This window comes from Phalangium opilio, unplaced genomic scaffold (genome assembly GCF_054372755.1).
Source record: "Phalangium opilio isolate 3A_F unplaced genomic scaffold, DU_Popi_V2 ptg000019l_1, whole genome shotgun sequence".
Classification (NCBI taxonomy): domain Eukaryota; kingdom Metazoa; phylum Arthropoda; class Arachnida; order Opiliones; family Phalangiidae; genus Phalangium; species Phalangium opilio.
The window spans coordinates 5,961,288-5,989,188 of NW_028324152.1; the positions used below are offsets into that span (position 1 = coordinate 5,961,288).

Sequence of the window (27,901 nt, forward strand, 5' to 3'; positions counted from 1 at the left end):
CAGCCGCCGAACGCGCTAACCTTTACGCCACGGAAGCCCAAAAATTAAATGGTCGTTAGGTATTGTGGAAAAACTTTGACTTTTTACGTTACATCTGAGACCTCACAACACCGCCCCCGGGTGGGCTCGAACCACCAACCTTTTGTTTAGCATCCGAACGCGCTAACCTTGGAGCCAAGGAAGCTCAGAAATGCAATGGTCGTCAGGTATTGTGGAAAAACTCTGACTTTTTACGTCACATCTGGACCTCACAACACCGCCCCCGGATGGGCTCGTACCACCAACCTTTTGGTTAACATCCGAACGCGCTAACCATGGAGCCAAGGAAGCTCAGAAATGAAATGGTCGTCAGGTATTGTGGAGAAACTTTGGCTTTTTACGATACATTTGAGATCCCACAACACCGCTCCCGGGTGGGCTCGAACACCCAACCTATTGGTTAACAGCCGAACGCGCTAACCATTGAGCTACGGAAGTTCAGAAATTAAATGGTTGTCACGTATTGTGGAAAAGTTTTGACATTTTAAGCTACATCTGAGACCCCACAACACCTCTTCCGGGTGGGCTCGAACCACCAGCCTTTCGGTTAACAGTCGAACGCGCTAACCATTGCGCCACGGAAGCCCAAAAATTAAATGGTCGTCAGGTATTGTGGAGAAACTTAGGCTTTTTTCGATACATTTGAGATCCAACAACACCGCTCCCGGATGGGCTCGAACCACCAACCTTTCAGTTAACAGCCGAACGCGCTAACCATTGCGCCACGGAAGCCCAAAAATTAAATGGTCGTCAGGAATTGTGGAAAAACTTTGGCATTTTGCATTACATTTGAGATCCCACAACACCGCTCCCGGATTAGCTCGAATCACCAACCTATTGGTTAACATCCGAACGCGCTAACCATGGAGCCAAGGAAGCTCAGAAATGAAATAGTCGTTAGGTATTGTGGAAAAACTTTGACTTTTTACGTTACATCTGAGACCTCACAACACCGCTCCCGGATGGGCTCGAACCACCATCCTTTCGGTTAACAGCCGAACGCGCTAACCATTGCGCCACGGAAGCCCAAAAATTAAATGGTCGTCAGGTATTGTGGAAAATTTTGCCTTTTTACGTTACATTTGATACTTCACAACACCGCTCCCGGGTGGGCTCCAACCACCATCCTTATGGTTAACAGCCGAACGCGCTAACCATTGCACCACGGAAGCCCAAAAATTAAACGGTCGTCAGGTATTGTGGAAAAACTTTGGCTTTTTACGTTACATCTGAGAGCTCACAAGACCGCTCACGGATGGGCTCGAACCACCAACCTTTCGGTTAACAGCCGCCGAACGCGCTAACCTTTACGCCACGGAAGCCCAAAAATTAAATGGTCGTTAGGTATTGTGGAAAAACTTTGACTTTTTACGTTACATCTGAGACCTCACAACACCGCCCCCGGGTGGGCTCGAACCACCAACCTTTTGTTTAGCATCCGAACGCGCTAACCTTGGAGCCAAGGAAGCTCAGAAATGCAATGGTCGTCAGGTATTGTGGAAAAACTCTGACTTTTTACGTCACATCTGGACCTCACAACACCGCCCCCGGATGGGCTCGTACCACCAACCTTTTGGTTAACATCCGAACGCGCTAACCATGGAGCCACGGAAGCCCAAAAATTAAATGGTCGTCAGGTATTGTGGAAAAACTTTGGCTTTTTACGTTACATTTGATACTTCACAACACCGCTCCCGGGTGGGCTCCAACCACCAACCTTATGGTTAACAGCCGAACGCGCTAACCATTGCGCCACGGAAGACCAAAAATTAAATGGTCGTCAGGTATTGTGAAAAACTTTGGCTTTCTACGTTACATTTGATACTTCACAACACCGCTCCCGGGTGGGCTCGAACCACCAACCTTTTGGTTAACATCCGAACGCGCTAACAATGGAGCCAAGGAAGCTCAGAAATGAAATGGTCGTCAGGTATTGTGGAAAAACTTTGACTTTTTACGTCACATCTGAGACCTCACATCACCGCCCCCGGGTGGGCTCGAACACCCAACCTATTGGTTAACAGCCGAACGCGCTAACCATTGAGCTACGGAAGCTCAGAAATTAAATGATTGTCACGTATTGTGGAAAGTTTTGACATTTTACGCTACATCTGAGACCCCACAACACCTCTCCCGGGTGGGCTCGAACCACCAGCCTTTCGGTTAACAGTCGAACGCGCTAACCATTGCGCCACGGTAGCCCAAAAATTAAATGGTCGTCAGGTATTGTGGAGAAACTTAGGCTTTTTTCGATACATTTGAGATCCCACAACACCGCTCCCGGATGGGCTAAAACCACCAACCTTTCAGTTAACAGCCGAACGCGCTAACAATTGCGCCACGGAAGCCAAAAAATTAAATGGTCGTCAGGTATTGTGGAAAAACTTTGGCATTTTGCATTACATTTGAGATCCCACAACACCGCTCCCGGGTGGGTTCGAACCACCAACCTATTGGTTAACAGCCGAACGCGCTAACCATTGCGCCACGGAAGCCCAAAAATTAAATGGTCGTCAGGTATTGTGGAAAAACCTTGTCTTTTTACGTTACATTTGAGACTTCACAACACCGCTCCCGGGTGGGCTCGAACCACCAACCTTTTGGTTAACATCCGAACGCGCTAACCATGGAGCCAAGGAAGCTCAGAAATGAAATAGTCGTTAGGTATTGTGGAAAAACTTTGACTTTTTACGTTACATCTGAGACCTCACAACACCGCCCCCGGATGGGCTCGAACCACCATCCTTTCGGTTAACAGCCGAACGCGCTAACCATTGCGCCACGGAAGCCCAAAAATTAAATGGTCGTCAGGTATTGTGGAAAATTTTGCCTTTTTACGTTACATTTGATACTTCACAACACCGCTCCCGGGTGGGCTCCAACCACCATCCTTATGGTTAACAGCCGAACGCGCTAACCATTGCACCACGGAAGCCCAAAAATTAAACGGTCGTCAGGTATTGTGGAAAAACTTTGGCTTTTTACGTTACATTTGAGACTTCACAACACCGCTCCCGGGTGGGCTCGAACCACCAACCTTTTGGTTAACATCCGAACGCGCTAACCATGGAGCCAAGGAAGCTCAGAAATGAAATGGTCGTTAGGTACTGTGGAAAAACTTTGACTTTTTACGTTACATCTGAGACCTCACAACACCGCCCCCGGATGGGCTCGTACCACCAACCTTTTGGTTAACATCCGAACGCGCTAACCATGGAGCCAAGGAAGCTCAGAAATGAAATGGTCGTCAGGTATTGTGGAGAAACTTTGGCTTTTTACGATACATTTGAGATCCCACAACACCGCTCCCGGGTGGGCTCGAACACCCAACCTATTGGTTAACAGCCGAACGCGCTAACCATTGAGCTACGGAAGTTCAGAAATTAAATGGTTGTCACGTATTGTGGAAAAGTTTTGACATTTTAAGCTACATCTGAGACCCCACAACACCTCTTCCGGGTGGGCTCGAACCACCAGCCTTTCGGTTAACAGTCGAACGCGCTAACCATTGCGCCACGGAAGCCCAAAAATTAAATGGTCGTCAGGTATTGTGGAGAAACTTAGGCTTTTTTCGATACATTTGAGATCCAACAACACCGCTCCCGGATGGGCTCGAACCACCAACCTTTCAGTTAACAGCCGAACGCGCTAACCATTGCGCCACGGAAGCCCAAAAATTAAATGGTCGTCAGGAATTGTGGAAAAACTTTGGCATTTTGCATTACATTTGAGATCCCACAACACCGCTCCCGGATTAGCTCGAATCACCAACCTATTGGTTAACATCCGAACGCGCTAACCATGGAGCCAAGGAAGCTCAGAAATGAAATAGTCGTTAGGTATTGTGGAAAAACTTTGACTCTTTACGTTACATCTGAGACCTCACAACACCGCTCCCGGATGGGCTCGAACCACCATCCTTTCGGTTAACAGCCGAACGCGCTAACCATTGCGCCACGGAAGCCCAAAAATTAAATGGTCGTCAGGTATTGTGGAAAATTTTGCCTTTTTACGTTACATTTGATACTTCACAACACCGCTCCCGGGTGGGCTCCAACCACCATCCTTATGGTTAACAGCCGAACGCGCTAACCATTGCACCACGGAAGCCCAAAAATTAAACGGTCGTCAGGTATTGTGGAAAAACTTTGGCTTTTTACGTTACATCTGAGAGCTCACAAGACCGCTCACGGATGGGCTCGAACCACCAACCTTTCGGTTAACAGCCGCCGAACGCGCTAACCTTTACGCCACGGAAGCCCAAAAATTAAATGGTCGTTAGGTATTGTGGAAAAACTTTGACTTTTTACGTTACATCTGAGACCTCACAACACCGCCCCCGGGTGGGCTCGAACCACCAACCTTTTGTTTAGCATCCGAACGCGCTAACCTTGGAGCCAAGGAAGCTCAGAAATGCAATGGTCGTCAGGTATTGTGGAAAAACTCTGACTTTTTACGTCACATCTGGACCTCACAACACCGCCCCCGGATGGGCTCGTACCACCAACCTTTTGGTTAACATCCGAACGCGCTAACCATGGAGCCAAGGAAGCTCAGAAATGAAATGGTCGTCAGGTATTGTGGAGAAACTTTGGCTTTTTACGATACATTTGAGATCCCACAACACCGCTCCCGGGTGGGCTCGAACACCCAACCTATTGGTTAACAGCCGAACGCGCTAACCATTGAGCTACGGAAGTTCAGAAATTAAATGGTTGTCACGTATTGTGGAAAAGTTTTGACATTTTAAGCTACATCTGAGACCCCACAACACCTCTTCCGGGTGGGCTCGAACCACCAGCCTTTCGGTTAACAGTCGAACGCGCTAACCATTGCGCCACGGAAGCCCAAAAATTAAATGGTCGTCAGGTATTGTGGAGAAACTTAGGCTTTTTTCGATACATTTGAGATCCAACAACACCGCTCCCGGATGGGCTCGAACCACCAACCTTTCAGTTAACAGCCGAACGCGCTAACCATTGCGCCACGGAAGCCCAAAAATTAAATGGTCGTCAGGAATTGTGGAAAAACTTTGGCATTTTGCATTACATTTGAGATCCCACAACACCGCTCCCGGATTAGCTCGAATCACCAACCTATTGGTTAACATCCGAACGCGCTAACCATGGAGCCAAGGAAGCTCAGAAATGAAATAGTCGTTAGGTATTGTGGAAAAACTTTGACTTTTTACGTTACATCTGAGACCTCACAACACCGCTCCCGGATGGGCTCGAACCACCATCCTTTCGGTTAACAGCCGAACGCGCTAACCATTGCGCCACGGAAGCCCAAAAATTAAATGGTCGTCAGGTATTGTGGAAAATTTTGCCTTTTTACGTTACATTTGATACTTCACAACACCGCTCCCGGGTGGGCTCCAACCACCATCCTTATGGTTAACAGCCGAACGCGCTAACCATTGCACCACGGAAGCCCAAAAATTAAACGGTCGTCAGGTATTGTGGAAAAACTTTGGCTTTTTACGTTACATCTGAGAGCTCACAAGACCGCTCACGGATGGGCTCGAACCACCAACCTTTCGGTTAACAGCCGCCGAACGCGCTAACCTTTACGCCACGGAAGCCCAAAAATTAAATGGTCGTTAGGTATTGTGGAAAAACTTTGACTTTTTACGTTACATCTGAGACCTCACAACACCGCCCCCGGGTGGGCTCGAACCACCAACCTTTTGTTTAGCATCCGAACGCGCTAACCTTGGAGCCAAGGAAGCTCAGAAATGCAATGGTCGTCAGGTATTGTGGAAAAACTCTGACTTTTTACGTCACATCTGGACTTCACAACACCGCTCCCGGATGGGCTCGAACCATAAACCTTTTGAATAACATCTGAACGCGCTAACCATTGCGCCACGGAAGCCCAAAAATTAAATGTTCGTCAGTTATTTTTAAAAAACTCTGAATTTTAAGTTACATCTAAGACCTCACAACACCGCTCCCGGATGGGCTCGACCCACCAACCTTTCGGTTAACAGCCGACGGCGTTAACCATTGCGGAACGGAAGCCCAAAGATTAAATGATCGTCACGTAATGTGGAAAAACTTTGGATTTTTACGTTACATGTGAGATCTCACAACACCGCTCCCGTGTGGGCTCGAACCACCAACCTTTCGGTTAACAGTCGAACGCGCTAACCATTGCGCCACGGAAGCCCAAAAATTAAATTGTCGTCAGGTATTGTGGAAAAACTTTGGCTTTTTACGTTACATTTGAGACTTCACAACACCGCTCCCGGGTGGGCTCGAACCACCAACCTTTTGGTTAACATCCGAACGCGCTAACCATGGAGCCAAGGAAGCTCAGAAATGAAATGGTCGTTAGGTATTGTGGAAAAACTTTGACTTTTTACGTTACATCTGAGACCTCACAACACCGCCCCCGGATGGGCTCGTACCACCAACCTTTTGCTTAAAATCCGAACGCGCTAACCATGGAGCCAAGGAAGCTAAGAAATGAAATGGTCGTCAGGTATTGTGGAGAAACTTTGGCTTTTTACGATACATTTGAGATCCCACAACACCGCTCCCGGGTGGGCTCGAACACCCAACCTATTGATTAACAGCCGAACGCGCTAACCATTGAGCTACGGAAGTTCAGAAATTAAATGGTTGTCACGTATTGTGGAAAAGTTTTGACATTTTAAGCTACATCTGAGACCCCACAACACCTCTTCCGGGTGGGCTCGAACCACCAGCCTTTCGGTTAACAGTCGAACGCGCTAACCATTGCGCCACGGAAGCCCAAAAATTAATTGGTCGTCAGTTATTTTTAAAAAAAACTCTGAATTTTACGTAACATCTAAGACGTCACAACACCGCTCCCGGATGGGCTCGAACCACCAACCTTTCGGTTAACAGCCGAACGCGCTAACCATTGAGCTACGGAAGCTCAGAAATTTAATGGTTATCACGTATTGTGGAAAAGTTTTGACATTTTACGCTACATCTGAGACCCCACAACACCTCTTCCGGGTGGGCTCGAACCACCAGCCTTTCGGTTAACAGTCGAACGCGCTAACCATTGCGCCACGGAAGCCCAAAAATTAAATGGTCGTCAGGTATTGTGGAGAAACTTAGGCTTTTTTTGATACATTTGAGATCCAACAACACCGCTCCCGGATGGGCTCGAACCACCAACCTTTCAGTTAACAGCCGAACGCGCTAACCATTGCGCCACGGAAGCCCAAAAATTAAAGGGTCGTCAGGAATTGTGGAAAAACTTTGGCATTTTGCATTACATTTGAGATCCCACAACACCGCTCCCGGATGGGCTCGAATCACCAACCTATTGGTTAACAGTCGAACGCGCTAACCATTGCGCCACGGAAGCCCAAAAATTAAATGGTCGTCAGGTATTGTGGAAAAACTTTGGCTTTTACGTTACATTTGAGACTTCACAACACCGCTCCCGGGTGGGCTCGAACCACCAACCTTTTGGTTAACATCCGAACGCGCTAACCATGGAGCCAAGGAAGCTCAGAAATGAAATGGTCGTTAGGTATTGTGGAAAAACTTTGACTTTTTACATTACATCTGAGACCTCACAACACCGCCCCCGGATGGGCTCGTACCACCAACCTTTTGGTTAACATCCGAACGCGCTAACCATGGAGCCAAGGAAGCTCAGAAATTAAATGGTCGTCAGGTATTGTGGAGAAACTTTGGCTTTTTACGATACATTTGAGATCCCACAACACCGCTCCCGGGTGGGCTCGAACACCCAACCTATTGGTTAACAGCCGAACGCGCTAACCATTGAGCTACGGAAGTTCAGAAATTAAATGGTTGTCACGTATTGTGGAAAAGTTTTGACATTTTAAGCTACATCGGAGACCCCACAACACCTCTTCCGGGTGGGCTCGAACCACCAGCCTTTCGATTAACAGTCGAACGCGCTAACCATTGCGCCACGGAAGCCCAAAAATTAATTGGTCGTCAGTTATTTTTAAAAAAAACTCTGAATTTTACGTAACATCTAAGACGTCACAACACCGCTCCCGGATGGGCTCGAACCACCAACCTTTCGGTTAACAGCCGAACGCGCTAACCATTGAGCTACGGAAGCTCAGAAATTTAATGGTTATCACGTATTGTGGAAAAGTTTTGACATTTTACGCTACATCTGAGACCCCACAACACCTCTTCCGGGTGGGCTCGAACCACCAGCCTTTCGGTTAACAGTCGAACGCGCTAACCATTGCGCCACGGAAGCCCAAAAATTAAATGGTCGTCAGGTATTGTGGAGAAACTTAGGCTTTTTTCGATACATTTGAGATCCAACAACACCGCTCCCGGATGGGCTCGAACCACCAACCTTTCAGTTAACAGCCGAACGCGCTAACCATTGCGCCACGGAAGCCCAAAAATTAAAGGGTCGTCAGGAATTGTGGAAAAACTTTGGCATTTTGCATTACATTTGAGATCCCACAACACCGCTCCCGGATGGGCTCGAATCACCAACCTATTGGTTAACAGCCGAACGCGCTAACCATTGCGCCACGGAAGCCCAAAAATTAAATGGTCGTCAGGTATTGTGGAAAAACTTTGGCTTTTACGTTACATTTGAGACTTCACAACACCGCTCCCGGGTGGGCTCGAACCACCAACCTTTTGGTTAACATCCGAACGCGCTAACCATGGAGCCAAGGAAGCTCAGAAATGAAATGGTCGTTAGGTATTGTGGAAAAACTTTGACTTTTTACATTACATCTGAGACCTCACAACACCGCCCCCGGATGGGCTCGTACCACCAACCTTTTGGTTAACATCCGAACGCGCTAACCATGGAGCCAAGGAAGCTCAGAAATTAAATGGTCGTCAGGTATTGTGGAGAAACTTTGGCTTTTTACGATACATTTGAGATCCCACAACACCGCTCCCGGGTGGGCTCGAACACCCAACCTATTGGTTAACAGCCGAACGCGCTAACCATTGAGCTACGGAAGTTCAGAAATTAAATGGTTGTCACGTATTGTGGAAAAGTTTTGACATTTTAAGCTACATCTGAGACCCCACAACACCTCTTCCGGGTGGGCTCGAACCACCAGCCTTTCGGTTAACAGTCGAACGCGCTAACCATTGCGCCACGGAAGCCCAAAAAATAAATGGTCGTCAGTTATTTTAAAAAAAAACTCTGAATTATACGTTACATCTAAGACCTCACAACACGGCTCCCGGATGGGCTCGAACCACCAACCTTTCGGTTAACAGCCGAACGCGCTAACCATTGAGCTACGGAAGCTCAGAAATTAAATGGTTGTCACGTATTGTGGAAAAGTTTTGACATTTTACGCTACATCTGAGACCCCACAACACCTCTTCCGGGTAGGCTCGAACCACCAGCCTTTCGGTTAACAGTCGAACGCGCTAACCATTGCGCCACGGAAGCCCAAAAATTAAATGGTCGTCAGGTATTGTGGAAAAACTTTGGCTTTTTACGTTGCATGTGAGATCTCACAACACCGCTCCCGTGTGGGCTCGAACCACCAACCTTTCGGTTAACAGCCGAACGCGCTAACCATTGAGCCACGGAAGCCCAAAAATTAAATTTTCGTCAGGTATTGTGGAAAAACTTTGACTTTTTACGTCACATCTGAGACCTCACAACACCGCTCCCGGGTGGGCTCGAACCACCAGCCTTTCGGTTAACAGCCGAACGCGCTAACCATTGCGCCACGGAAGCCCAAAAATTAAATGTTCGTCAGGTATTGTGGAAAAACTTTAACTTTTTACGTCACATCTGAGAGCTCACAAGACCGCTCACGGATGGGCTCGAACCACCAACCTTTCGGTTAACAGCCGCCGAACGCGCTAACCTTTACGCCACGGAAGCCCAAAAATTAAATGGTCGTCAGGTATTGTGGAAAAACTTTGGCTTTTTACGTTACATTTGAGACTTCACAACACCGCTCCCGGGTGGGCTCGAACCACCAACCTTTTGGTTAACAGCCGAACGCGCTAACCATTGCACCACGGAAGCCCAAAAATTAAACGGTCGTCAGGTATTGTGGGAAAACTTTGGCTTTTTACGTCACATCTGAGACTTCACAACACCGCTCCCGGATGGGCTCGAACCACAAACCTTTTGAATAAAAGCCGATCGCGCTAACCATTGCGCCACGGAAGCCCAAAAACTAAATGTTCGTCTGTTATTTTTAAAAAAACTCTGAATTTTACGTTACATCTAAGACCTCACAACACCGCTCCCGGATGGGCTCGAACCACCAACCTTTCGGTTAACAGCCGACGGCGCTAACCATTGCGCCACGGAAGCCCAAAAATTAAATGGTCGTCAGGTATTGTGGAAAAACTTTAGCTTTTTACGTCACATTTGAGAGCTCACAACACCGCTCACGGATGGGCTCGAACCACCAACCTTTCGGTTAACAGCCGAACGCGCTAACCATTGCGCCACGGAAGCTCAGAAATTAAATGGTTGTCACGTATTGTGGAAAAGTTTTGACATTTTACGCTACATCTGAGACCGCACAACACCTCTCCCGGGTGGGCTCGAACCACCAAGCCTTTCGGCTAACAGCCGAACGCGCTAACCATTGCTACACGGAAGCCCAAAGATTAAATGTTCGTCAGGTATTGTGGAAAAACTTTGACTTTTTACGTCATATCTGAGACCTCACAACACCAATCACGGATGGGCTCGAACCACCAACCTTTCGGTTAACAGCCGAACGCGCAAACCATTGCGCCACCGAAGCCCAAGAATTAAATGGTCGTCAGGTATTGTGGAGAAACTTTGGCTTTTTACGATACATTTGAGATCCCACAACACCGCTCCCGGGTGGGCTCGAACACCCAACCTATTGGTTAACAGCCGAACGCGCTAACCATTGAGCTACGGAAGTTCAGAAATTAAATGGTTGTCACGTATTGTGGAAAAGTTTTGACATTTTAAGCTACATCTGAGACCCCACAACACCTCTTCCGGGTGGGCTCGAACCACCAGCCTTTCGGTTAACAGTCGAACGCGCTAACCATTGCGCCACGGAAGCCCAAAAAATAAATGGTCGTCAGTTATTTTAAAAAAAAACTCTGAATTATACGTTACATCTAAGACCTCACAACACGGCTCCCGGATGGGCTCGAACCACCAACCTTTCGGTTAACAGCCGAACGCGCTAACCATTGAGCTACGGAAGCTCAGAAATTAAATGGTTGTCACGTATTGTGGAAAAGTTTTGACATTTTACGCTACATCTGAGACCCCACAACACCTCTTCCGGGTAGGCTCGAACCACCAGCCTTTCGGTTAACAGTCGAACGCGCTAACCATTGCGCCACGGAAGCCCAAAAATTAAATGGTCGTCAGGTATTGTGGAAAAACTTTGGCTTTTTACGTTGCATGTGAGATCTCACAACACCGCTCCCGTGTGGGCTCGAACCACCAACCTTTCGGTTAACAGCCGAACGCGCTAACCATTGAGCCACGGAAGCCCAAAAATTAAATTTTCGTCAGGTATTGTGGAAAAACTTTGACTTTTTACGTCACATCTGAGACCTCACAACACCGCTCCCGGGTGGGCTCGAACCACCAGCCTTTCGGTTAACAGCCGAACGCGCTAACCATTGCGCCACGGAAGCCCAAAAATTAAATGTTCGTCAGGTATTGTGGAAAAACTTTAACTTTTTACGTCACATCTGAGAGCTCACAAGACCGCTCACGGATGGGCTCGAACCACCAACCTTTCGGTTAACAGCCGCCGAACGCGCTAACCTTTACGCCACGGAAGCCCAAAAATTAAATGGTCGTCAGGTATTGTGGAAAAACTTTGGCTTTTTACGTTACATTTGAGACTTCACAACACCGCTCCCGGGTGGGCTCGAACCACCAACCTTTTGGTTAACAGCCGAACGCGCTAACCATTGCACCACGGAAGCCCAAAAATTAAACGGTCGTCAGGTATTGTGGGAAAACTTTGGCTTTTTACGTCACATCTGAGACTTCACAACACCGCTCCCGGATGGGCTCGAACCACAAACCTTTTGAATAAAAGCCGATCGCGCTAACCATTGCGCCACGGAAGCCCAAAAACTAAATGTTCGTCAGTTATTTTTAAAAAAACTCTGAATTTTACGTTACATCTAAGACCTCACAACACCGCTCCCGGATGGGCTCGAACCACCAACCTTTCGGTTAACAGCCGACGGCGCTAACCATTGCGCCACGGAAGCCCAAAAATTAAATGGTCGTCAGGTATTGTGGAAAAACTTTAGCTTTTTACGTCACATTTGAGAGCTCACAACACCGCTCACGGATGGGCTCGAACCACCAACCTTTCGGTTAACAGCCGAACGCGCTAACCATTGCGCCACGGAAGCTCAGAAATTAAATGGTTGTCACGTATTGTGGAAAAGTTTTGACATTTTACGCTACATCTGAGACCGCACAACACCTCTCCCGGGTGGGCTCGAACCACCAAGCCTTTCGGCTAACAGCCGAACGCGCTAACCATTGCTACACGGAAGCCCAAAGATTAAATGTTCGTCAGGTATTGTGGAAAAACTTTGACTTTTTACGTCATATCTGAGACCTCACAACACCAATCACGGATGGGCTCGAACCACCAACCTTTCGGTTAACAGCCGAACGCGCAAACCATTGCGCCACCGAAGCCCAAGAATTAAATGGTCGTCAGGTATTGTGGAGAAACTTTGGCTTTTTACGATACATTTGAGATCCCACAACACCGCTCCCGGGTGGGCTCGAACACCCAACCTTTTGGTTAACAGCCGAACGCGCTAACCATTGCGCCACGGAAGCCCAAAAATTAAATGGTCGTCAGGTATTGTGGAAAAACTTTGGCTTTTTACGTTACATTTGATACTTCACAACACCGCTCCCGGGTGGGCTCCAACCACCAACCTTATGGTTAACAGCCGAACGCGCTAACCATTGCACCACGGAAGCCCAAAAATTAAACGGTCGTCAGGTATTGTGGAAAAACTTTGGCTTTTTACGTTACTTTTGAGACTTCACAAAACCGCTCCCGGGTGGGCTCGAACCACCAACCTTTTGGTTAACATCCGAACGCGCTAACCATGGAGCCAAGGAAGCTCAGAAATGAAATAGTCGTTAGGTATTGTGGAAAAACTTTGACTTTTTACGTTACATCTGAGACCTCACAACACCGCCCCCGGATGGGCTCGTACCACCAACCATTTGGTTTTATATCCGAACGCGCTAGCCATGGAGCCAAGGAAGCTCAGAAATGAAATGGTCGTCAGGTATTGTGGAGAAACTTTGGCTTTTTACGATACATTTGAGACCTCACAACACCGCTCACGGATGGGCTCGAACCACCAACCTTTCGGTTAACAGCCGAACGCGCTAACCATTGCGCCACGGAAGCTCAGAAATTAAATGGTTGTCACGTATTGTGGAAAAGTTTTGACATTTTACGCTACATCTGAGACCGCACAACACCTCTCCCGGGTGGGCTCGAACCACCAAGCCTTTCGGCTAACAGCCGAACGCGCTAACCATTGCTACACGGAAGCCCAAAGATTAAATGTTCGTCAGGTATTGTGGAAAAACTTTGACTTTTTACGTCATATCTGAGACCTCACAACACCGCTCACGGATGGGCTCGAACCACCAACCTTTCGGTTAACAGCCGAACGCGCAAACCATTGCGCCACCGAAGCCCAAGAATTAAATGGTCGTCAGGTATTGTGGAAAAACTTTGGCTTTTTACGTTACATTTGATACTTCACAAAACCGCTCCCGGGTGGGCTCGAACCACCAACCTTTTGGTTAACATCCGAACGCGCTAACCATGGAGCCAAGGAAGCTCAGAAATGAAATAGTCGTTAGGTATTGTGGAAAAACTTTGACTTTTTACGTTACATCTGAGACCTCACAACACCGCCCCCGGATGGGCTCGTACCACCAACCATTTGGTTTTATATCCGAACGCGCTAACCATGGAGCCAAGGAAGCTCAGAAATGAAATGGTCGTCAGGTATTGTGGAAAAACTTTGGCTTTTTACGTTACATTTGATACTTCACAACACCGCTCCCGGGTGGGCTCCAACCACCAACCTTATGGTTAACAGCCGAACGCGCTAACCATTGCACCACGGAAGCCCAAAAATTAAACGGTCGTCAGGTATTGTGGAAAAACTTTGGCTTTTTACGTTACTTTTGAGACTTCACAAAACCGCTCCCGGGTGGGCTCGAACCACCAACCTTTTGGTTAACATCCGAACGCGCTAACCATGGAGCCAAGGAAGCTCAGAAATGAAATAGTCGTTAGGTATTGTGGAAAAACTTTGACTTTTTACGTTACATCTGAGACCTCACAACACCGCCCCCGGATGGGCTCGTACCACCAACCATTTGGTTTTATATCCGAACGCGCTAGCCATGGAGCCAAGGAAGCTCAGAAATGAAATGGTCGTCAGGTATTGTGGAGAAACTTTGGCTTTTTACGATACATTTGAGACCTCACAACACCGCTCACGGATGGGCTCGAACCACCAACCTTTCGGTTAACAGCCGAACGCGCTAACCATTGCGCCACGGAAGCTCAGAAATTAAATGGTTGTCACGTATTGTGGAAAAGTTTTGACATTTTACGCTACATCTGAGACCGCACAACACCTCTCCCGGGTGGGCTCGAACCACCAAGCCTTTCGGCTAACAGCCGAACGCGCTAACCATTGCTACACGGAAGCCCAAAGATTAAATGTTCGTCAGGTATTGTGGAAAAACTTTGACTTTTTACGTCATATCTGAGACCTCACAACACCGCTCACGGATGGGCTCGAACCACCAACCTTTCGGTTAACAGCCGAACGCGCAAACCATTGCGCCACCGAAGCCCAAGAATTAAATGGTCGTCAGGTATTGTGGAAAAACTTTGGCTTTTTACGTTACATTTGATACTTCACAAAACCGCTCCCGGGTGGGCTCGAACCACCAACCTTTTGGTTAACATCCGAACGCGCTAACCATGGAGCCAAGGAAGCTCAGAAATGAAATAGTCGTTAGGTATTGTGGAAAAACTTTGACTTTTTACGTTACATCTGAGACCTCACAACACCGCCCCCGGATGGGCTCGTACCACCAACCATTTGGTTTTATATCCGAACGCGCTAACCATGGAGCCAAGGAAGCTCAGAAATGAAATGGTCGTCAGGTATTGTGGAGAAACTTTGGCATTTTGCATTACATTTGAGATCCCACAACACCGCTCCCGGGTGGGTTCGAACCACCAACCTATTGGTTAACAGCCGAACGCGCTAACCATTGCGCCACGGAAGCCCAAAAATTTAATGGTCGTCAGGTATTGTGGAAAAACCTTGGCTTTTTACGTTACATTTGAGACTTCACAACACCGCTCCCGGGTGGGCTCGAACCACCAACCTTTTGGTTAACAGCCGAACGCGCTAACCATTGCACCACGGAAGCCCAAAAATTAAACGGTCGTCAGGTATTGTGGGAAAACTTTGGCTTTTTACGTCACATCTGAGACTTCACAACACCGCTCCCGGATGGGCTCGAACCACAAACCTTTTGAATAAAAGCCGAACGCGCTAACCATTGCGCCACGGAAGCCCAAAAACTAAATGTTCGTCAGTTATTTTTAAAAAAACTCTGAATTTTACGTTACATCTAAGACCTCACAACACCGCTCCCGGATGGGCTCGAACCACCAACCTTTCGGTTAACAGCCGACGGCGCTAACCATTGCGCCACGGAAGCCCAAAAATTAAATGGTCGTCAGGTATTGTGGAAAAACTTTAGCTTTTTACGTCACATTTGAGAGCTCACAACACCGCTCACGGATGGGCTCGAACCACCAACCTTTCGGTTAACAGCCGAACGCGCTAACCATTGCGCCACGGAAGCTCAGAAATTAAATGGTTGTCACGTATTGTGGAAAAGTTTTGACATTTTACGCTACATCTGAGACCGCACAACACCTCTCCCGGGTGGGCTCGAACCACCAAGCCTTTCGGCTAACAGCCGAACGCGCTAACCATTGCTACACGGAAGCCCAAAGATTAAATGTTCGTCAGGTATTGTGGAAAAACTTTGACTTTTTACGTCATATCTGAGACCTCACAACACCAATCACGGATGGGCTCGAACCACCAACCTTTCGGTTAACAGCCGAACGCGCAAACCATTGCGCCACCGAAGCCCAAGAATTAAATGGTCGTCAGGTATTGTGGAAAAGTTTTGACATTTTACGCTACATCTGAGACCGCACAACACCTCTCCCGGGTGGGCTCGAACCACCAAGCCTTTCGGCTAACAGCCGAACGCGCTAACCATTGCTACACGGAAGCCCAAAGATTAAATGTTCGTCAGGTATTGTGGAAAAACTTTGACTTTTTACGTCATATCTGAGACCTCACAACACCGCTCACGGATGGGCTCGAACCACCAACCTTTCGGTTAACAGCCGAACGCGCAAACCATTGCGCCACCGAAGCCCAAGAATTAAATGGTCGTCAGGTATTGTGGAGAAACTTTGGCTTTTTACGATACATTTGAGATCCCACAACACCGCTCCCGGGTGGGCTCGAACACCCAACCTTTTGGTTAACAGCCGAACGCGCTAACCATTGCGCCACGGAAGCCCAAAAATTAAATGGTCGTCAGGTATTGTGGAAAAACTTTGGCTTTTTACGTTACATTTGATACTTCACAACACCGCTCCCGGGTGGGCTCCAACCACCAACCTTATGGTTAACAGCCGAACGCGCTAACCATTGCACCACGGAAGCCCAAAAATTAAACGGTCGTCAGGTATTGTGGAAAAACTTTGGCTTTTTACGTTACTTTTGAGACTTCACAAAACCGCTCCCGGGTGGGCTCGAACCACCAACCTTTTGGTTAACATCCGAACGCGCTAACCATGGAGCCAAGGAAGCTCAGAAATGAAATAGTCGTTAGGTATTGTGGAAAAACTTTGACTTTTTACGTTACATCTGAGACCTCACAACACCGCCCCCGGATGGGCTCGTACCACCAACCATTTGGTTTTATATCCGAACGCGCTAACCATGGAGCCAAGGAAGCTCAGAAATGAAATGGTCGTCAGGTATTGTGGAGAAACTTTGGCTTTTTACGATACATTTGAGATCCCACAACACCGCTCCCGGGTGGGCTCGAACACCCAACCTATTGGTTAACAGCCGAACGCGCTAACCATTGAGCTACGGAAGTTCAGAAATTAAATGGTTGTCACGTATTGTGGAAACGTTTTGACATTTTAAGCTACATCTGAGACCCCACAACACATCTTCCGGGTGGGCTCGAACCACCAGCCTTTCGGTTAACAGTCGAACGCGCTAACCATTGCGCCACGGAAGCCCAAAAATTAAATGGTCGTCAGTTATTTTTAAAAAAACTCTGAATTTTACGTTACATCTAAGACCTCACAACACCGCTCCCGGATGGGCTCGAACCACCAATCTTTCGGTTAACAGCCGAACGCGCTAACCATTGAGCTACGGAAGCTCAGGAATTAAATGGTTGTCACGTATTGTGGAAAAGTTTTGACATTTTACGCTACATCTGAGACCCCACAACACCTCTTCCGGGTGGGCTCGAACCACCAGCCTTTCGGTTAACAGTCGAACGCGCTAACCATTGCGCCACGGAAGCCCAAAAATTAAATGGTCGTCAGTTATTTTTAAAAAAACTCTGAATTTTACGTTACATCTAAGACCTCACAACACCGCTCCCGGATGGGCTCAAACCACCAACCTTCCCTTACAAAAATCTTCTTAAGAGTTCTAATGGAATTTCTTTGGAACCCTACGGAGCCCTTGGGATCATTTTCTAAAGAAACTATTTCCAAAGACTTCCTTGGAATTTCCTAAAGAATTCTTGAGATAAATTTCCAAAGAATGTCTTGGGATTATTTTCCAAAGAAATTTTTTAAGAATTCTAAAGTTAAATTTCCAAAGAATGTCTTGGGATTATTTTCCAAAGACATTCTTTAGGAATTCTAAAGATAAATTTCCAAAGAATGTCTTGGGTTTATTTTCCAAAGAAATTCTTTAGGAATTCTAAAGATAAATTTCCAAAGAATGTATAAGGTTTATTTTCTAAAGAAATTCTTTAGGAATTCTAGAGATAAATTTCCAAAGAATGTCTTGGGATTATTTTCTAAAGAAATCTTTAGGAATTCTAGAGATATATTTCTTAAGAATGTCTTGGGATTATTTTCTAAAGAAATTCTTTAGAAATTCTAAAGATAAATCTCCAAAGAATGTAAAAGGTTTATTTTCTAAAGAAATTCCTAAGTAATTCTAGAGATAAATTTCCTAAGAATGTCTTGGAATTATTTTTCCCAAGAAATTCTTAAGGAATTTTAGACTAAATTTCCTAAGAATGTCTAGGGATTATTTTCTAAAGGAATTCTTTAGGAACTCTAGAGCTAAATTTCCAAAGAAGATCTAGGGTTTATTTTCCAAAGAAATTCGTTTGGAATTCAAGAGATATATTTCCAAAGAAGGTCTAGGGTTTATTTTCCAACGAAATTAGTTAAGAATTTTAGAGATGAATTTCAAAGGGCCAGATATATTGCAATTATGCTTTACGTATAATTATCTCAAAATATTTTTACCCAAATTGTTTAGCTAAAGTTTTCCTTAACTTAATGGTTAAAAAATTTAAAAACTAGAGGTGTGCGGTTAACCGTTTCAATTGAATAATTCGATCGAATACCGAACCGAATAATTCGATTCGGTATTCGATAAGCCCATTTTCACTATTCGATTCGAATATCGAATACCGAACTGACTATTCGGTTAAAGTTCGACTACCATAAATTTAGGTCCTTGGCTCTAGAGAGACCCACCTTATTTAAAAAAATTTCATCCAATTTTATTTGTCTCCCATCAAAAACTACCAGCAAGTGCATAGGAAAATTTTAAGAAATACTTGACCACCAATGAGGAGGGGTATTTTGAAATTTAGGAGCTTCTAATGTTCTTCTCCTTACTTTGTATTGACTATTGGCGAATATTAGGGTTACTACCCGATTAACCGCGAATAGTTGGCCTAGTATTCGCGAATATTAGGGTTAAATATTCGCGGTTACTAGGCTTAACTATTCGCGATTAATCGGGAAGGAAAAAAATTACCAAGGCCCAACTATTCGGTATTCGATTTGGAATAAACTATTCGATTCGGTATTTGATAAGGAAAATTTTTTGGTATTCGATAACCGGTTCGATACCCAAAAAGTGGTATTCGCACACCCCTATTAAAAACGTTTAACGAAGACTTGTTCCGTAGCTAAGGCTCAGCATGTGCTGAAATGAAATGTTATATTTACATATTTTTTCTTTTTTTTTGCCTTTAATAATCCGTGAGGTGTTTATTTAAAGGATAAAATAGATTAAAAGTAAAGTAAGAGTAATTAAAATCGTTGTTTAGATTTACATGGAATCTAAGCTGGCAGTCGGAATTGTTGCTTAATTCTCTTATGGCATGTTTCATCTTTATTTCGAGCGTAATTAGAGTCCAAAATAAATATTTTTTTAGAAATATTGTAGAGATAATTAGGTTAAACGCGTTTCTGGTACTCAAAAAACTCTCAATGAATATACATCATTAAATTTAACAACAACGTATGGATCTACTGCTTGGCCATTAAAGCCTCCAAAACCCACTTAGTACCCTATACAATTGCACAAGGTTTAAACTTTCCGCCGTTTACGGATGTTTAAAAGTCTGACTTTATAAGCAATTTCACACTGCATGCGAGAATTTCCCTCGCTGTAAGGGGTGTAATTCACCATATAAGAACTGTACTCCCAGTATTGGGATATGGTTCTGCATGTGAGAGCTATCCTCGTTTCTAGGGACTAAATTAATTTACCCCATAACCTTCTCTATATGTTCCCCAAGAAAATAACATAGATATTTCCAAAGACATTTCCAAGTAAATTCCCAACACATTTCCCAAGTAAATTCCGAAGATATTTCTCAAGAAAATTCCAAAGATATTTCCCAAGGAAATTCCAAAGATATTTCCCAAGGAAATTCCTAAGACATTTTCCAAAGAAATTCCAAAGACATTTCCCAAGGAAATTCCTAAGACATTTCCCAAGGAAATTCCAAAGACATTTCCCAAGGAAATTCCAAAGAGGTTTCCCAAGAAAATTCCAAAGATATTTCCCATGAAAATTGCAAAGATATTTCTCAAGAAAATTCCAAAGATATTTCTCAAGAAAATTCCAAAGATATTTCCCAAGAAAATTCCAAAGATATTTCCCATGAAAATTCCAAAGATATTTCCCAAGAAATTTCCAAAGATATTTCCAAAGTAATTTCCAAAGAAAAAGAGGCCAATATTCCCCAATTTCCAAAAGAACGCCTTAAGGATTTCCAAAGCAATTTCCCAAGGAATTTTCTTAAGAGTTCTTAAGAAGATTTTTGTAAGGGAATTTCGGTTAACAGCCGAACGCGCTAACCATTGAGCTACGGAAGCTCAGGAATTAAATGGTTGTCACGTATTGTGGAAAAGTTTTGACATTTTACGCTACATCTGAGACCCCACAACACCTCTTCCGGGTGGGCTCGAACCACCAGCCTTATGGTTAACAGCCGAACGCGCTAACCATTGCACCACGGAAGCCCAAAAATTAAACGGTCGTCAGGTATTGTGGAAAAACTTTGGCTTTTTACGTTACATTTGAGACTTCACAACACCGCTCCCGGGTGGGCTCGAACCACCAACCTTTTGGTTAACATCCGAACGCGCTAACCATGGAGCCAAGGAAGCTCAGAAATGAAATGGTCGTTAGGTATTGTGGAAAAACTTTGACTTTTTACGTTACATCTGAGACCTCACAACACCGCCCCCGGATGGGCTCGTACCACCAACCTTTTGGTTAACATCCGAACGCGCTAACCATGGAGCCAAGGAAGCTCAGAAATGAAATGGTCGTCAGGTATTGTGGAGAAACTTTGGCTTTTTACGATACATTTGAGATCCCACAACACCGCTCCCGGGTGGGCTCGAACACCCAACCTATTGGTTAACAGCCGAACGCGCTAACCATTGAGCTACGGAAGTTCAGAAATTAAATGGTTGTCACGTATTGTGGAAAAGTTTTGACATTTTAAGCTACATCTGAGACCCCACAACACCTCTTCCGGGTGGGCTCGAACCACCAGCCTTTCGGTTAACAGTCGAACGCGCTAACCATTGCGCCACGGAAGCCCAAAAATTAAATGGTCGTCAGGTATTGTGGAGAAACTTAGGCTTTTTTCGATACATTTGAGATCCAACAACACCGCTCCCGGATGGGCTCGAACCACCAACCTTTCAGTTAACAGCCGAACGCGCTAACCATTGCGCCACGGAAGCCCAAAAATTAAATGGTCGTCAGGAATTGTGGAAAAACTTTGGCATTTTGCATTACATTTGAGATCCCACAACACCGCTCCCGGATTAGCTCGAATCACCAACCTATTGGTTAACAGCCGAACGCGCTAACCATTGCACCACGGAAGCCCAAAAATTAAACGGTCGTCAGGTATTGTGGAAAAACTTTGGCTTTTTACGTTACATTTGAGACTTCACAACACCGCTCCCGGGTGGGCTCGAACCACCAACCTTTTGGTTAACATCCGAACGCGCTAACCATGGAGCCAAGGAAGCTCAGAAATGAAATGGTCGTTAGGTATTGTGGAAAAACTTTGACTTTTTACGTTACATCTGAGACCTCACAACACCGCCCCCGGATGGGCTCGTACCACCAACCTTTTGGTTAACATCCGAACGCGCTAACCATGGAGCCAAGGAAGCTCAGAAATGAAATGGTCGTCAGGTATTGTGGAGAAACTTTGGCTTTTTACGATACATTTGAGATCCCACAACACCGCTCCCGGGTGGGCTCGAACACCCAACCTATTGGTTAACAGCCGAACGCGCTAACCATTGCGCCGCGGAAGCCCAAAAATTAAATGGTCGTCAGGTATTGTGGAGAAACTTAGGCTTTTTTCGATACATTTGAGATCCAACAACACCACTCCCGGATGGGCTCGAACCACCAACCTTTCAGTTAAAAGCCGAACGCGCTAACCATTGCGCCACGGAAGCCCAAAAATTAAATGGTCGTCAGGAATTGTGGAAAAACTTTGGCATTTTGCATTACATTTGACATCCCACAACACCGCTCCCGGATTAGCTCGAATCACCAACCTATTGGTTAACAGCCGAACGCGCTAACCATTGCGCCACGGAAGCCCAAAAATTAAATGGTCGTCAGGTATTGTGGAAAAACTTTGGCTTTTTACATTACATTTGAGACTTCACAACACCGCTCCCGGGTGGGCTCGAACCACCAACCTTTTGGTTAACAGCCGAACGCGCTAACCATTGCACCACGGAAGCCCAAAAATTAAACGGTCGTCAGGTATTGTGGGAAAACTTTGGCTTTTTACGTTACATTTGAGATCCCACAACACCGCTCCCGGGTGGGCTTGAACCACAAACCTATTGGTTAACAGCCGAACGCGCTAACCACTGAGACACGGAAGCTCAGAAATTAAGTGGTTGTCACGTATTGTGGAAACGTTTTGACATTTTACGCTACATCTGAGACCGCACAACACCTCTCCCAGGTGGGCTCGAACCACCAGCCTTTCGGTTAACAATCGAACGCGCTAACCATTGCGCCACGGAAGCCCAAAAATTAAATGGTCGTCAGGTATTGTGGAAAAACTTTGGCTTTTTACGTTACATTTGAGACTTCACAACACCGCTCCCGGATGGGCTCGAACCACAAACCTTTTGAATAACCGCTAAACGCGCTAACCATTGCGCCACGGAAGCCCAAAAATTAAATGTTCGTCAGTTATTTTTAAAAAAACTCTGAATTTTACGTTACATCAAAGACCTCACAACACCGCTCCCGGATGGGCTCGAACCACCAACCTTTCGGTTAACAGCCGACGGCGTTAACCATTGCGGAACGGAAGCCCAAAGATTAAATGATCGTCAGGTATTGTGGAAAAACTTTGACTTTTTACGTCACATCTGAGACTTCACAACACGACTCCCGGGTGGGCTCGAACCACCAACCTTTTGTTTAGCATCCGAACGCGCTAACCTTGGAGCCAAGGAAGCTCAGAAATGCAATGGTCGTCAGGTATTGTGGAAAAACTCTGACTTTTTACGTCACATCTGGACTTCACAACACCGCTCCCGGATGGGCTCGAACCATAAACCTTTTGAATAACATCTGAACGCGCTAACCATTGCGCCACGGAAGCCCAAAAATTAAATGTTCGTCAGTTATTTTTAAAAAACTCTGAATTTTAAGTTACATCTAAGACCTCACAACACCGCTCCCGGATGGGCTCGACCCACCAACCTTTCGGTTAACAGCCGACGGCGTTAACCATTGCGGAACGGAAGCCCAAAGATTAAATGATCGTCACGTAATGTGGAAAAACTTTGGATTTTTACGTTACATGTGAGATCTCACAACACCGCTCCCGTGTGGGCTCGAACCACCAACCTTTCGGTTAACAGTCGAACGCGCTAACCATTGCGCCACGGAAGCCCAAAAATTAAATTGTCGTCAGGTATTGTGGAAAAACTTTGGCTTTTTACGTTACATTTGAGACTTCACAACACCGCTCCCGGGTGGGCTCGAACCACCAACCTTTTGGTTAACATCCGAACGCGCTAACCATGGAGCCAAGGAAGCTCAGAAATGAAATGGTCGTTAGGTATTGTGGAAAAACTTTGACTTTTTACGTTACATCTGAGACCTCACAACACCGCCCCCGGATGGGCTCGTACCACCAACCTTTTGGTTAACATCCGAACGCGCTAACCATGGAGCCAAGGAAGCTAAGAAATGAAATGGTCGTCAGGTATTGTGGAGAAACTTTGGCTTTTTTCGATACATTTGAGATCCAACAACACCGCTCCCGGATGGGCTCGAACCACCAACCTTTCAGTTAACAGCCGAACGCGCTAACCATTGCGCCACGGAAGCCCAAAAATTAAAGGGTCGTCAGGAATTGTGGAAAAACTTTGGCATTTTGCATTACATTTGAGATCCCACAACACCGCTCCCGGGTGGGCTCGAACACCCAACCTATTGGTTAACAGCCGAACGCGCTAACCATTGAGCTACGGAAGTTCAGAAATTAAATGGTTGTCACGTATTGTGGAAAAGTTTTGACATTTTAAGCTACATCTGAGACCCCACAATACCTCTTCCGGGTGGGCTCGAACCACCAGCCTTTCGGTTAACAGTCGAACGCGCTAACCATTGCGCCAAGGAAGCCCAAAAAATAAATGGTCGTCAGTTATTTTAAAAAAAAACTCTGAATTGTACGTTACATCTAAGACCTCACAACACCGCTCCCGGATGGGCTCGAACCACCAACCTTTCGGTTAACAGCCGAACGCGCTAACCATTGAGCTACGGAAGCTCAGAAATTAAATGGTTGTCACGTATTGTGGAAAAGTTTTGACATTTTACGCTACATCTGAGACCCCACAACACCTCTTCCGGGTGGGCTCGAACCACCAGCCTTTCGGTTAACAGTCGAACGCGCTAACCATTGCGCCACGGAAGCCCAAAAATTAAATGGTCGTCAGGTATTGTGGAAAAACTTTGGCTTTTTACGTTGCATGTGAGATCTCACAACACCGCTCCCGTGTGGGCTCGAACCACCAACCTTTCGGTTAACAGCCGAACGCGCTAACCATTGCGCCACGGAAGCCCAAAAATTAAATTTTCGTCAGGTATTGTGGAAAAACTTTGACTTTTAACGTCACATCTGAGACCTCACAACACCGCTCCCGGGTGGGCTCGAACCACCAGCCTTTCGGTTAACAGCCGAACGCGCTAACCATTGCGCCACGGAAGCCCAAAAATTAAATGTTCGTCAGGTATTGTGGAAAAACTTTAACTTTTTACGTCACATCTGAGAGCTCACAAGACCGCTCACGGATGGGCTCGAACCACCAACATTTCGGTTAACAGCCGCCGAACGCGCTAACCTTTACGCCACGGAAGCCCAAAAATTAAATGGTCGTCAGGTATTGTGGAAAAACTTTGACTTTTTACGTCACATCTGAGACTTCACAACACGGCTCCCGGGTGGGCTCGAACCACCAACCTTTTGTTTAGCATCCGAACGCGCTAACCTTGGAGCCAAGGAAGCTCAGAAATGCAATGGTCGTCAGGTATTGTGGAAAAACTCTGACATTTTACGTCACATCTGGACTTCACAACACCGCTCCCGGATGGGCTCGAACCACCAACCTTTCGGTTAACAGCCGAACGCGCTAACCATTGAGCTACGGAAGCTCAGAAATTAAATGGTTGTCACGTATTGTGGTAAAGTTTTGACATTTTACGCTACATCTGAGACCCCACAACACCTCTTCCGGGTGGGCTCGAACCACCAGCCTTTCGGTTAACAGTCGAACGCGCTAACCATTGCGCCACGGAAGCCCAAAAATTAAATGGTCGTCAGGTATTGTGGAAAAACTTTGGCTTTTTACGTTGCATGTGAGATCTCACAACACCGCTCCCGGGTGGGCTCGAACCACCAGCCTTTCGGTTAACAGCCGCCGAACGCGCTAACCTTTACGCCACGGAAGCCCAAAAATTAAATGGTCGTCAGGTATTGTGGAAAAACTTTGGCTTTTTACGTTACATTTGAGATCTTACAACACCGCTCTCGGGTGGGCTCGAACCACCAACCTTTCGGTTAACAGCCGACGGCGTTAACCATTGCGCCACGGAAGCTCAAAAATTAAACGGTCGTCAGGTATTGTGGAAAAAATTTGGCTTTTTACGTTACATTTGAGATCCCACAACACCGCTCCCGGGTGGGCTCGAACCACAAACCTATTGGTTAACAGCCGAACGCGCTAACCATTGAGTCACGGAAGCTCAGAAAGTAAATGGTTGTCACGAATTGTGGAAAAGTTTTGACATTTTTCGCTACATCTGAGACCGCACAACACCTCTCCCGGGTGGGCTCGAACCAACAAGCCTTTCGGCTAACAGCCGAATGCGCTAACCATTGCGCCACGGAAGCCCAAAAATTAAATGGTCGTCAGGTATTGTGGAAAAACTTTGGCATTTTGCATTACATTTGAGATCCCACAACACCGCTCCCGGGTGGGCTCGAACCAACAACCTATTGGTTAACAGCCGAACGCGCTAAACATTGCGCCACGGAAGCCCAAAAATTAAATGGTCGTCAGTAATTGTGGAAAAACTTTGGATTTTTACGTTACATGTGAGATCTCACAACACCGCTCCCGGGTGGGCTCGAACAACCAACCTTTCGTTTAACAGCCGAACGCGCTTACCATTGCGCCACGGAAGCCCAAAAATAAATGTTCGTCAGGTATTGTGGAAAAACGTTAACTTTTTACGTCACATCTGAGAGCTCACAACACCGCTCACGGATGGGCTCGAACCACCAACCTTTCGGTTTACAGCCGAACGCGCTAACCTTTGCGCCACGGAAGCCCAAAAATTAAATGGTCGTCAGGTATTGTGGAAAAACTTTGGCTTTTTACGTTACATTTGAGATCTTACAACACCGCTCCCGGGTGGGCTCGAACCACCAACCTTTCGGTTAACAGCCGAACGCGCTAACCATTGCGCCACGGAAGCTCAAAAATTAAACGGTCGTCAGGTATTGTGGAAAAAATTTGGCTTTTTACGTTACAAATGAGATCCCACAACACCGCTCCCGGGTGGGCTCGAACCACAAACCTATTGGTTAACAGCCGAACGCGCTAACCATTGAGTCACGGAAGCTCAGAAATTAAATGGTTGTCACGAATTGTGGAAAGGTTTTGACATTTTTCGCTACATCTGAGACCGCACAACACCTCTCCCAGGTGGGCTCGAACCAACAAGCCTTTCGGATAACAGCCGAACGCGCTAACCATTGCGCCACGGAAGCCCAAGAATTAAATGGTCGTCAGGTATTGTGGAAAAACTTTGGCATTTTGCATTACATTCGAGATCCCACAACACCGCTCCCGGGTGGGCTCGAACCACCAACCTATTGGTTAACAGCCGAACGCGCTAAACATTGCGCCACGGAAGCCCAAAAATTAAATGGTCGTCAGGTATTGTGGAAAAACTTTGGCTTTATACGTTACATTTGAGACTTCACAACACCGCTCCCGGGTGGGCTCGAACCACCAACCTTTTGGTTAACAGCCGAACGCGCTAACCATTGCGCCACGGAAGCCCAAAGATTAAATTTTCGTCAGTAATTGTGGAAAAACTTTGGATTTTTACGTTACATGTGAGATCTCACAACACCGCTCCCGGGTGGGCTCGAACCACCAACCTTTCGTTTAACAGCCGAACGCGCTAACCATTGCGCCACGGAAGCCCAAAAATAAATGTTCGTCAGGTATTGTGGAAAAACGTTAACTTTTTACGTCACATCTGAGAGCTCACAACACCGCTCACGGATGGGCTCGAACCACCAACCTTTCGGTTTACAGCCGAACGCGCTAACCTTTGCGCCACGGAAGCCCAAAAATTAAATGGTCGTCAGGTATTGTGGAAAAAATTTGGCTTTTTACGTTACATTTGAGATCTTACAACACCGCTCCCGGGTGGGCTCGAACCACCAACCTTTCGGTTAACAGCCGAACGCGCTAACCATTGCGCCACGGAAGCTCAAAAATTAAACGGTCGTCAGGTATTGTGGAAAAAATTTGGCTTTTTACGTTACATTTGAGATCCCACAACACCGCTCCCGGGTGGGCTCGAACCACAAACCTATTGGTTAACAGCCGAACGCGCTAACCATTGAGTCACGGAAGCTCAGAAATTAAATG

At 46.2% G+C, this 27,901-nt stretch overlaps 7 non-coding genes across 7 annotated transcripts; all 7 read right to left on the reverse strand.

Annotated features, from left to right (window-relative positions):
• Positions 1–9,665: 9,665 nt before the first annotated feature.
• On the reverse strand, positions 9,666–9,738 carry TRNAN-GUU (transfer RNA asparagine (anticodon GUU)). Its single transcript has one exon. It is a non-coding gene; the product is annotated as a tRNA-Asn (tRNA).
• Positions 9,739–11,581: 1,843 nt separating this feature from the next.
• On the reverse strand, positions 11,582–11,654 carry TRNAN-GUU (transfer RNA asparagine (anticodon GUU)). The gene has a single exon. It is a non-coding gene; the product is annotated as a tRNA-Asn (tRNA).
• A 13,215-nt stretch (positions 11,655–24,869) lies between these two features.
• TRNAN-GUU (transfer RNA asparagine (anticodon GUU)) lies at positions 24,870–24,942 on the reverse strand. The gene has a single exon. It is a non-coding gene; the product is annotated as a tRNA-Asn (tRNA).
• Positions 24,943–26,491: 1,549 nt separating this feature from the next.
• Positions 26,492–26,564, reverse strand: TRNAY-GUA (transfer RNA tyrosine (anticodon GUA)). The gene has a single exon. It is a non-coding gene; the product is annotated as a tRNA-Tyr (tRNA).
• Positions 26,565–26,638: 74 nt separating this feature from the next.
• TRNAN-GUU (transfer RNA asparagine (anticodon GUU)) lies at positions 26,639–26,711 on the reverse strand. The gene has a single exon. It is a non-coding gene; the product is annotated as a tRNA-Asn (tRNA).
• Positions 26,712–27,520: 809 nt separating this feature from the next.
• On the reverse strand, positions 27,521–27,593 carry TRNAY-GUA (transfer RNA tyrosine (anticodon GUA)). The gene has a single exon. It is a non-coding gene; the product is annotated as a tRNA-Tyr (tRNA).
• A 74-nt stretch (positions 27,594–27,667) lies between these two features.
• TRNAN-GUU (transfer RNA asparagine (anticodon GUU)) lies at positions 27,668–27,740 on the reverse strand. Its single transcript has one exon. It is a non-coding gene; the product is annotated as a tRNA-Asn (tRNA).
• Between the last annotated feature and the right edge of the window lie 161 nt (positions 27,741–27,901).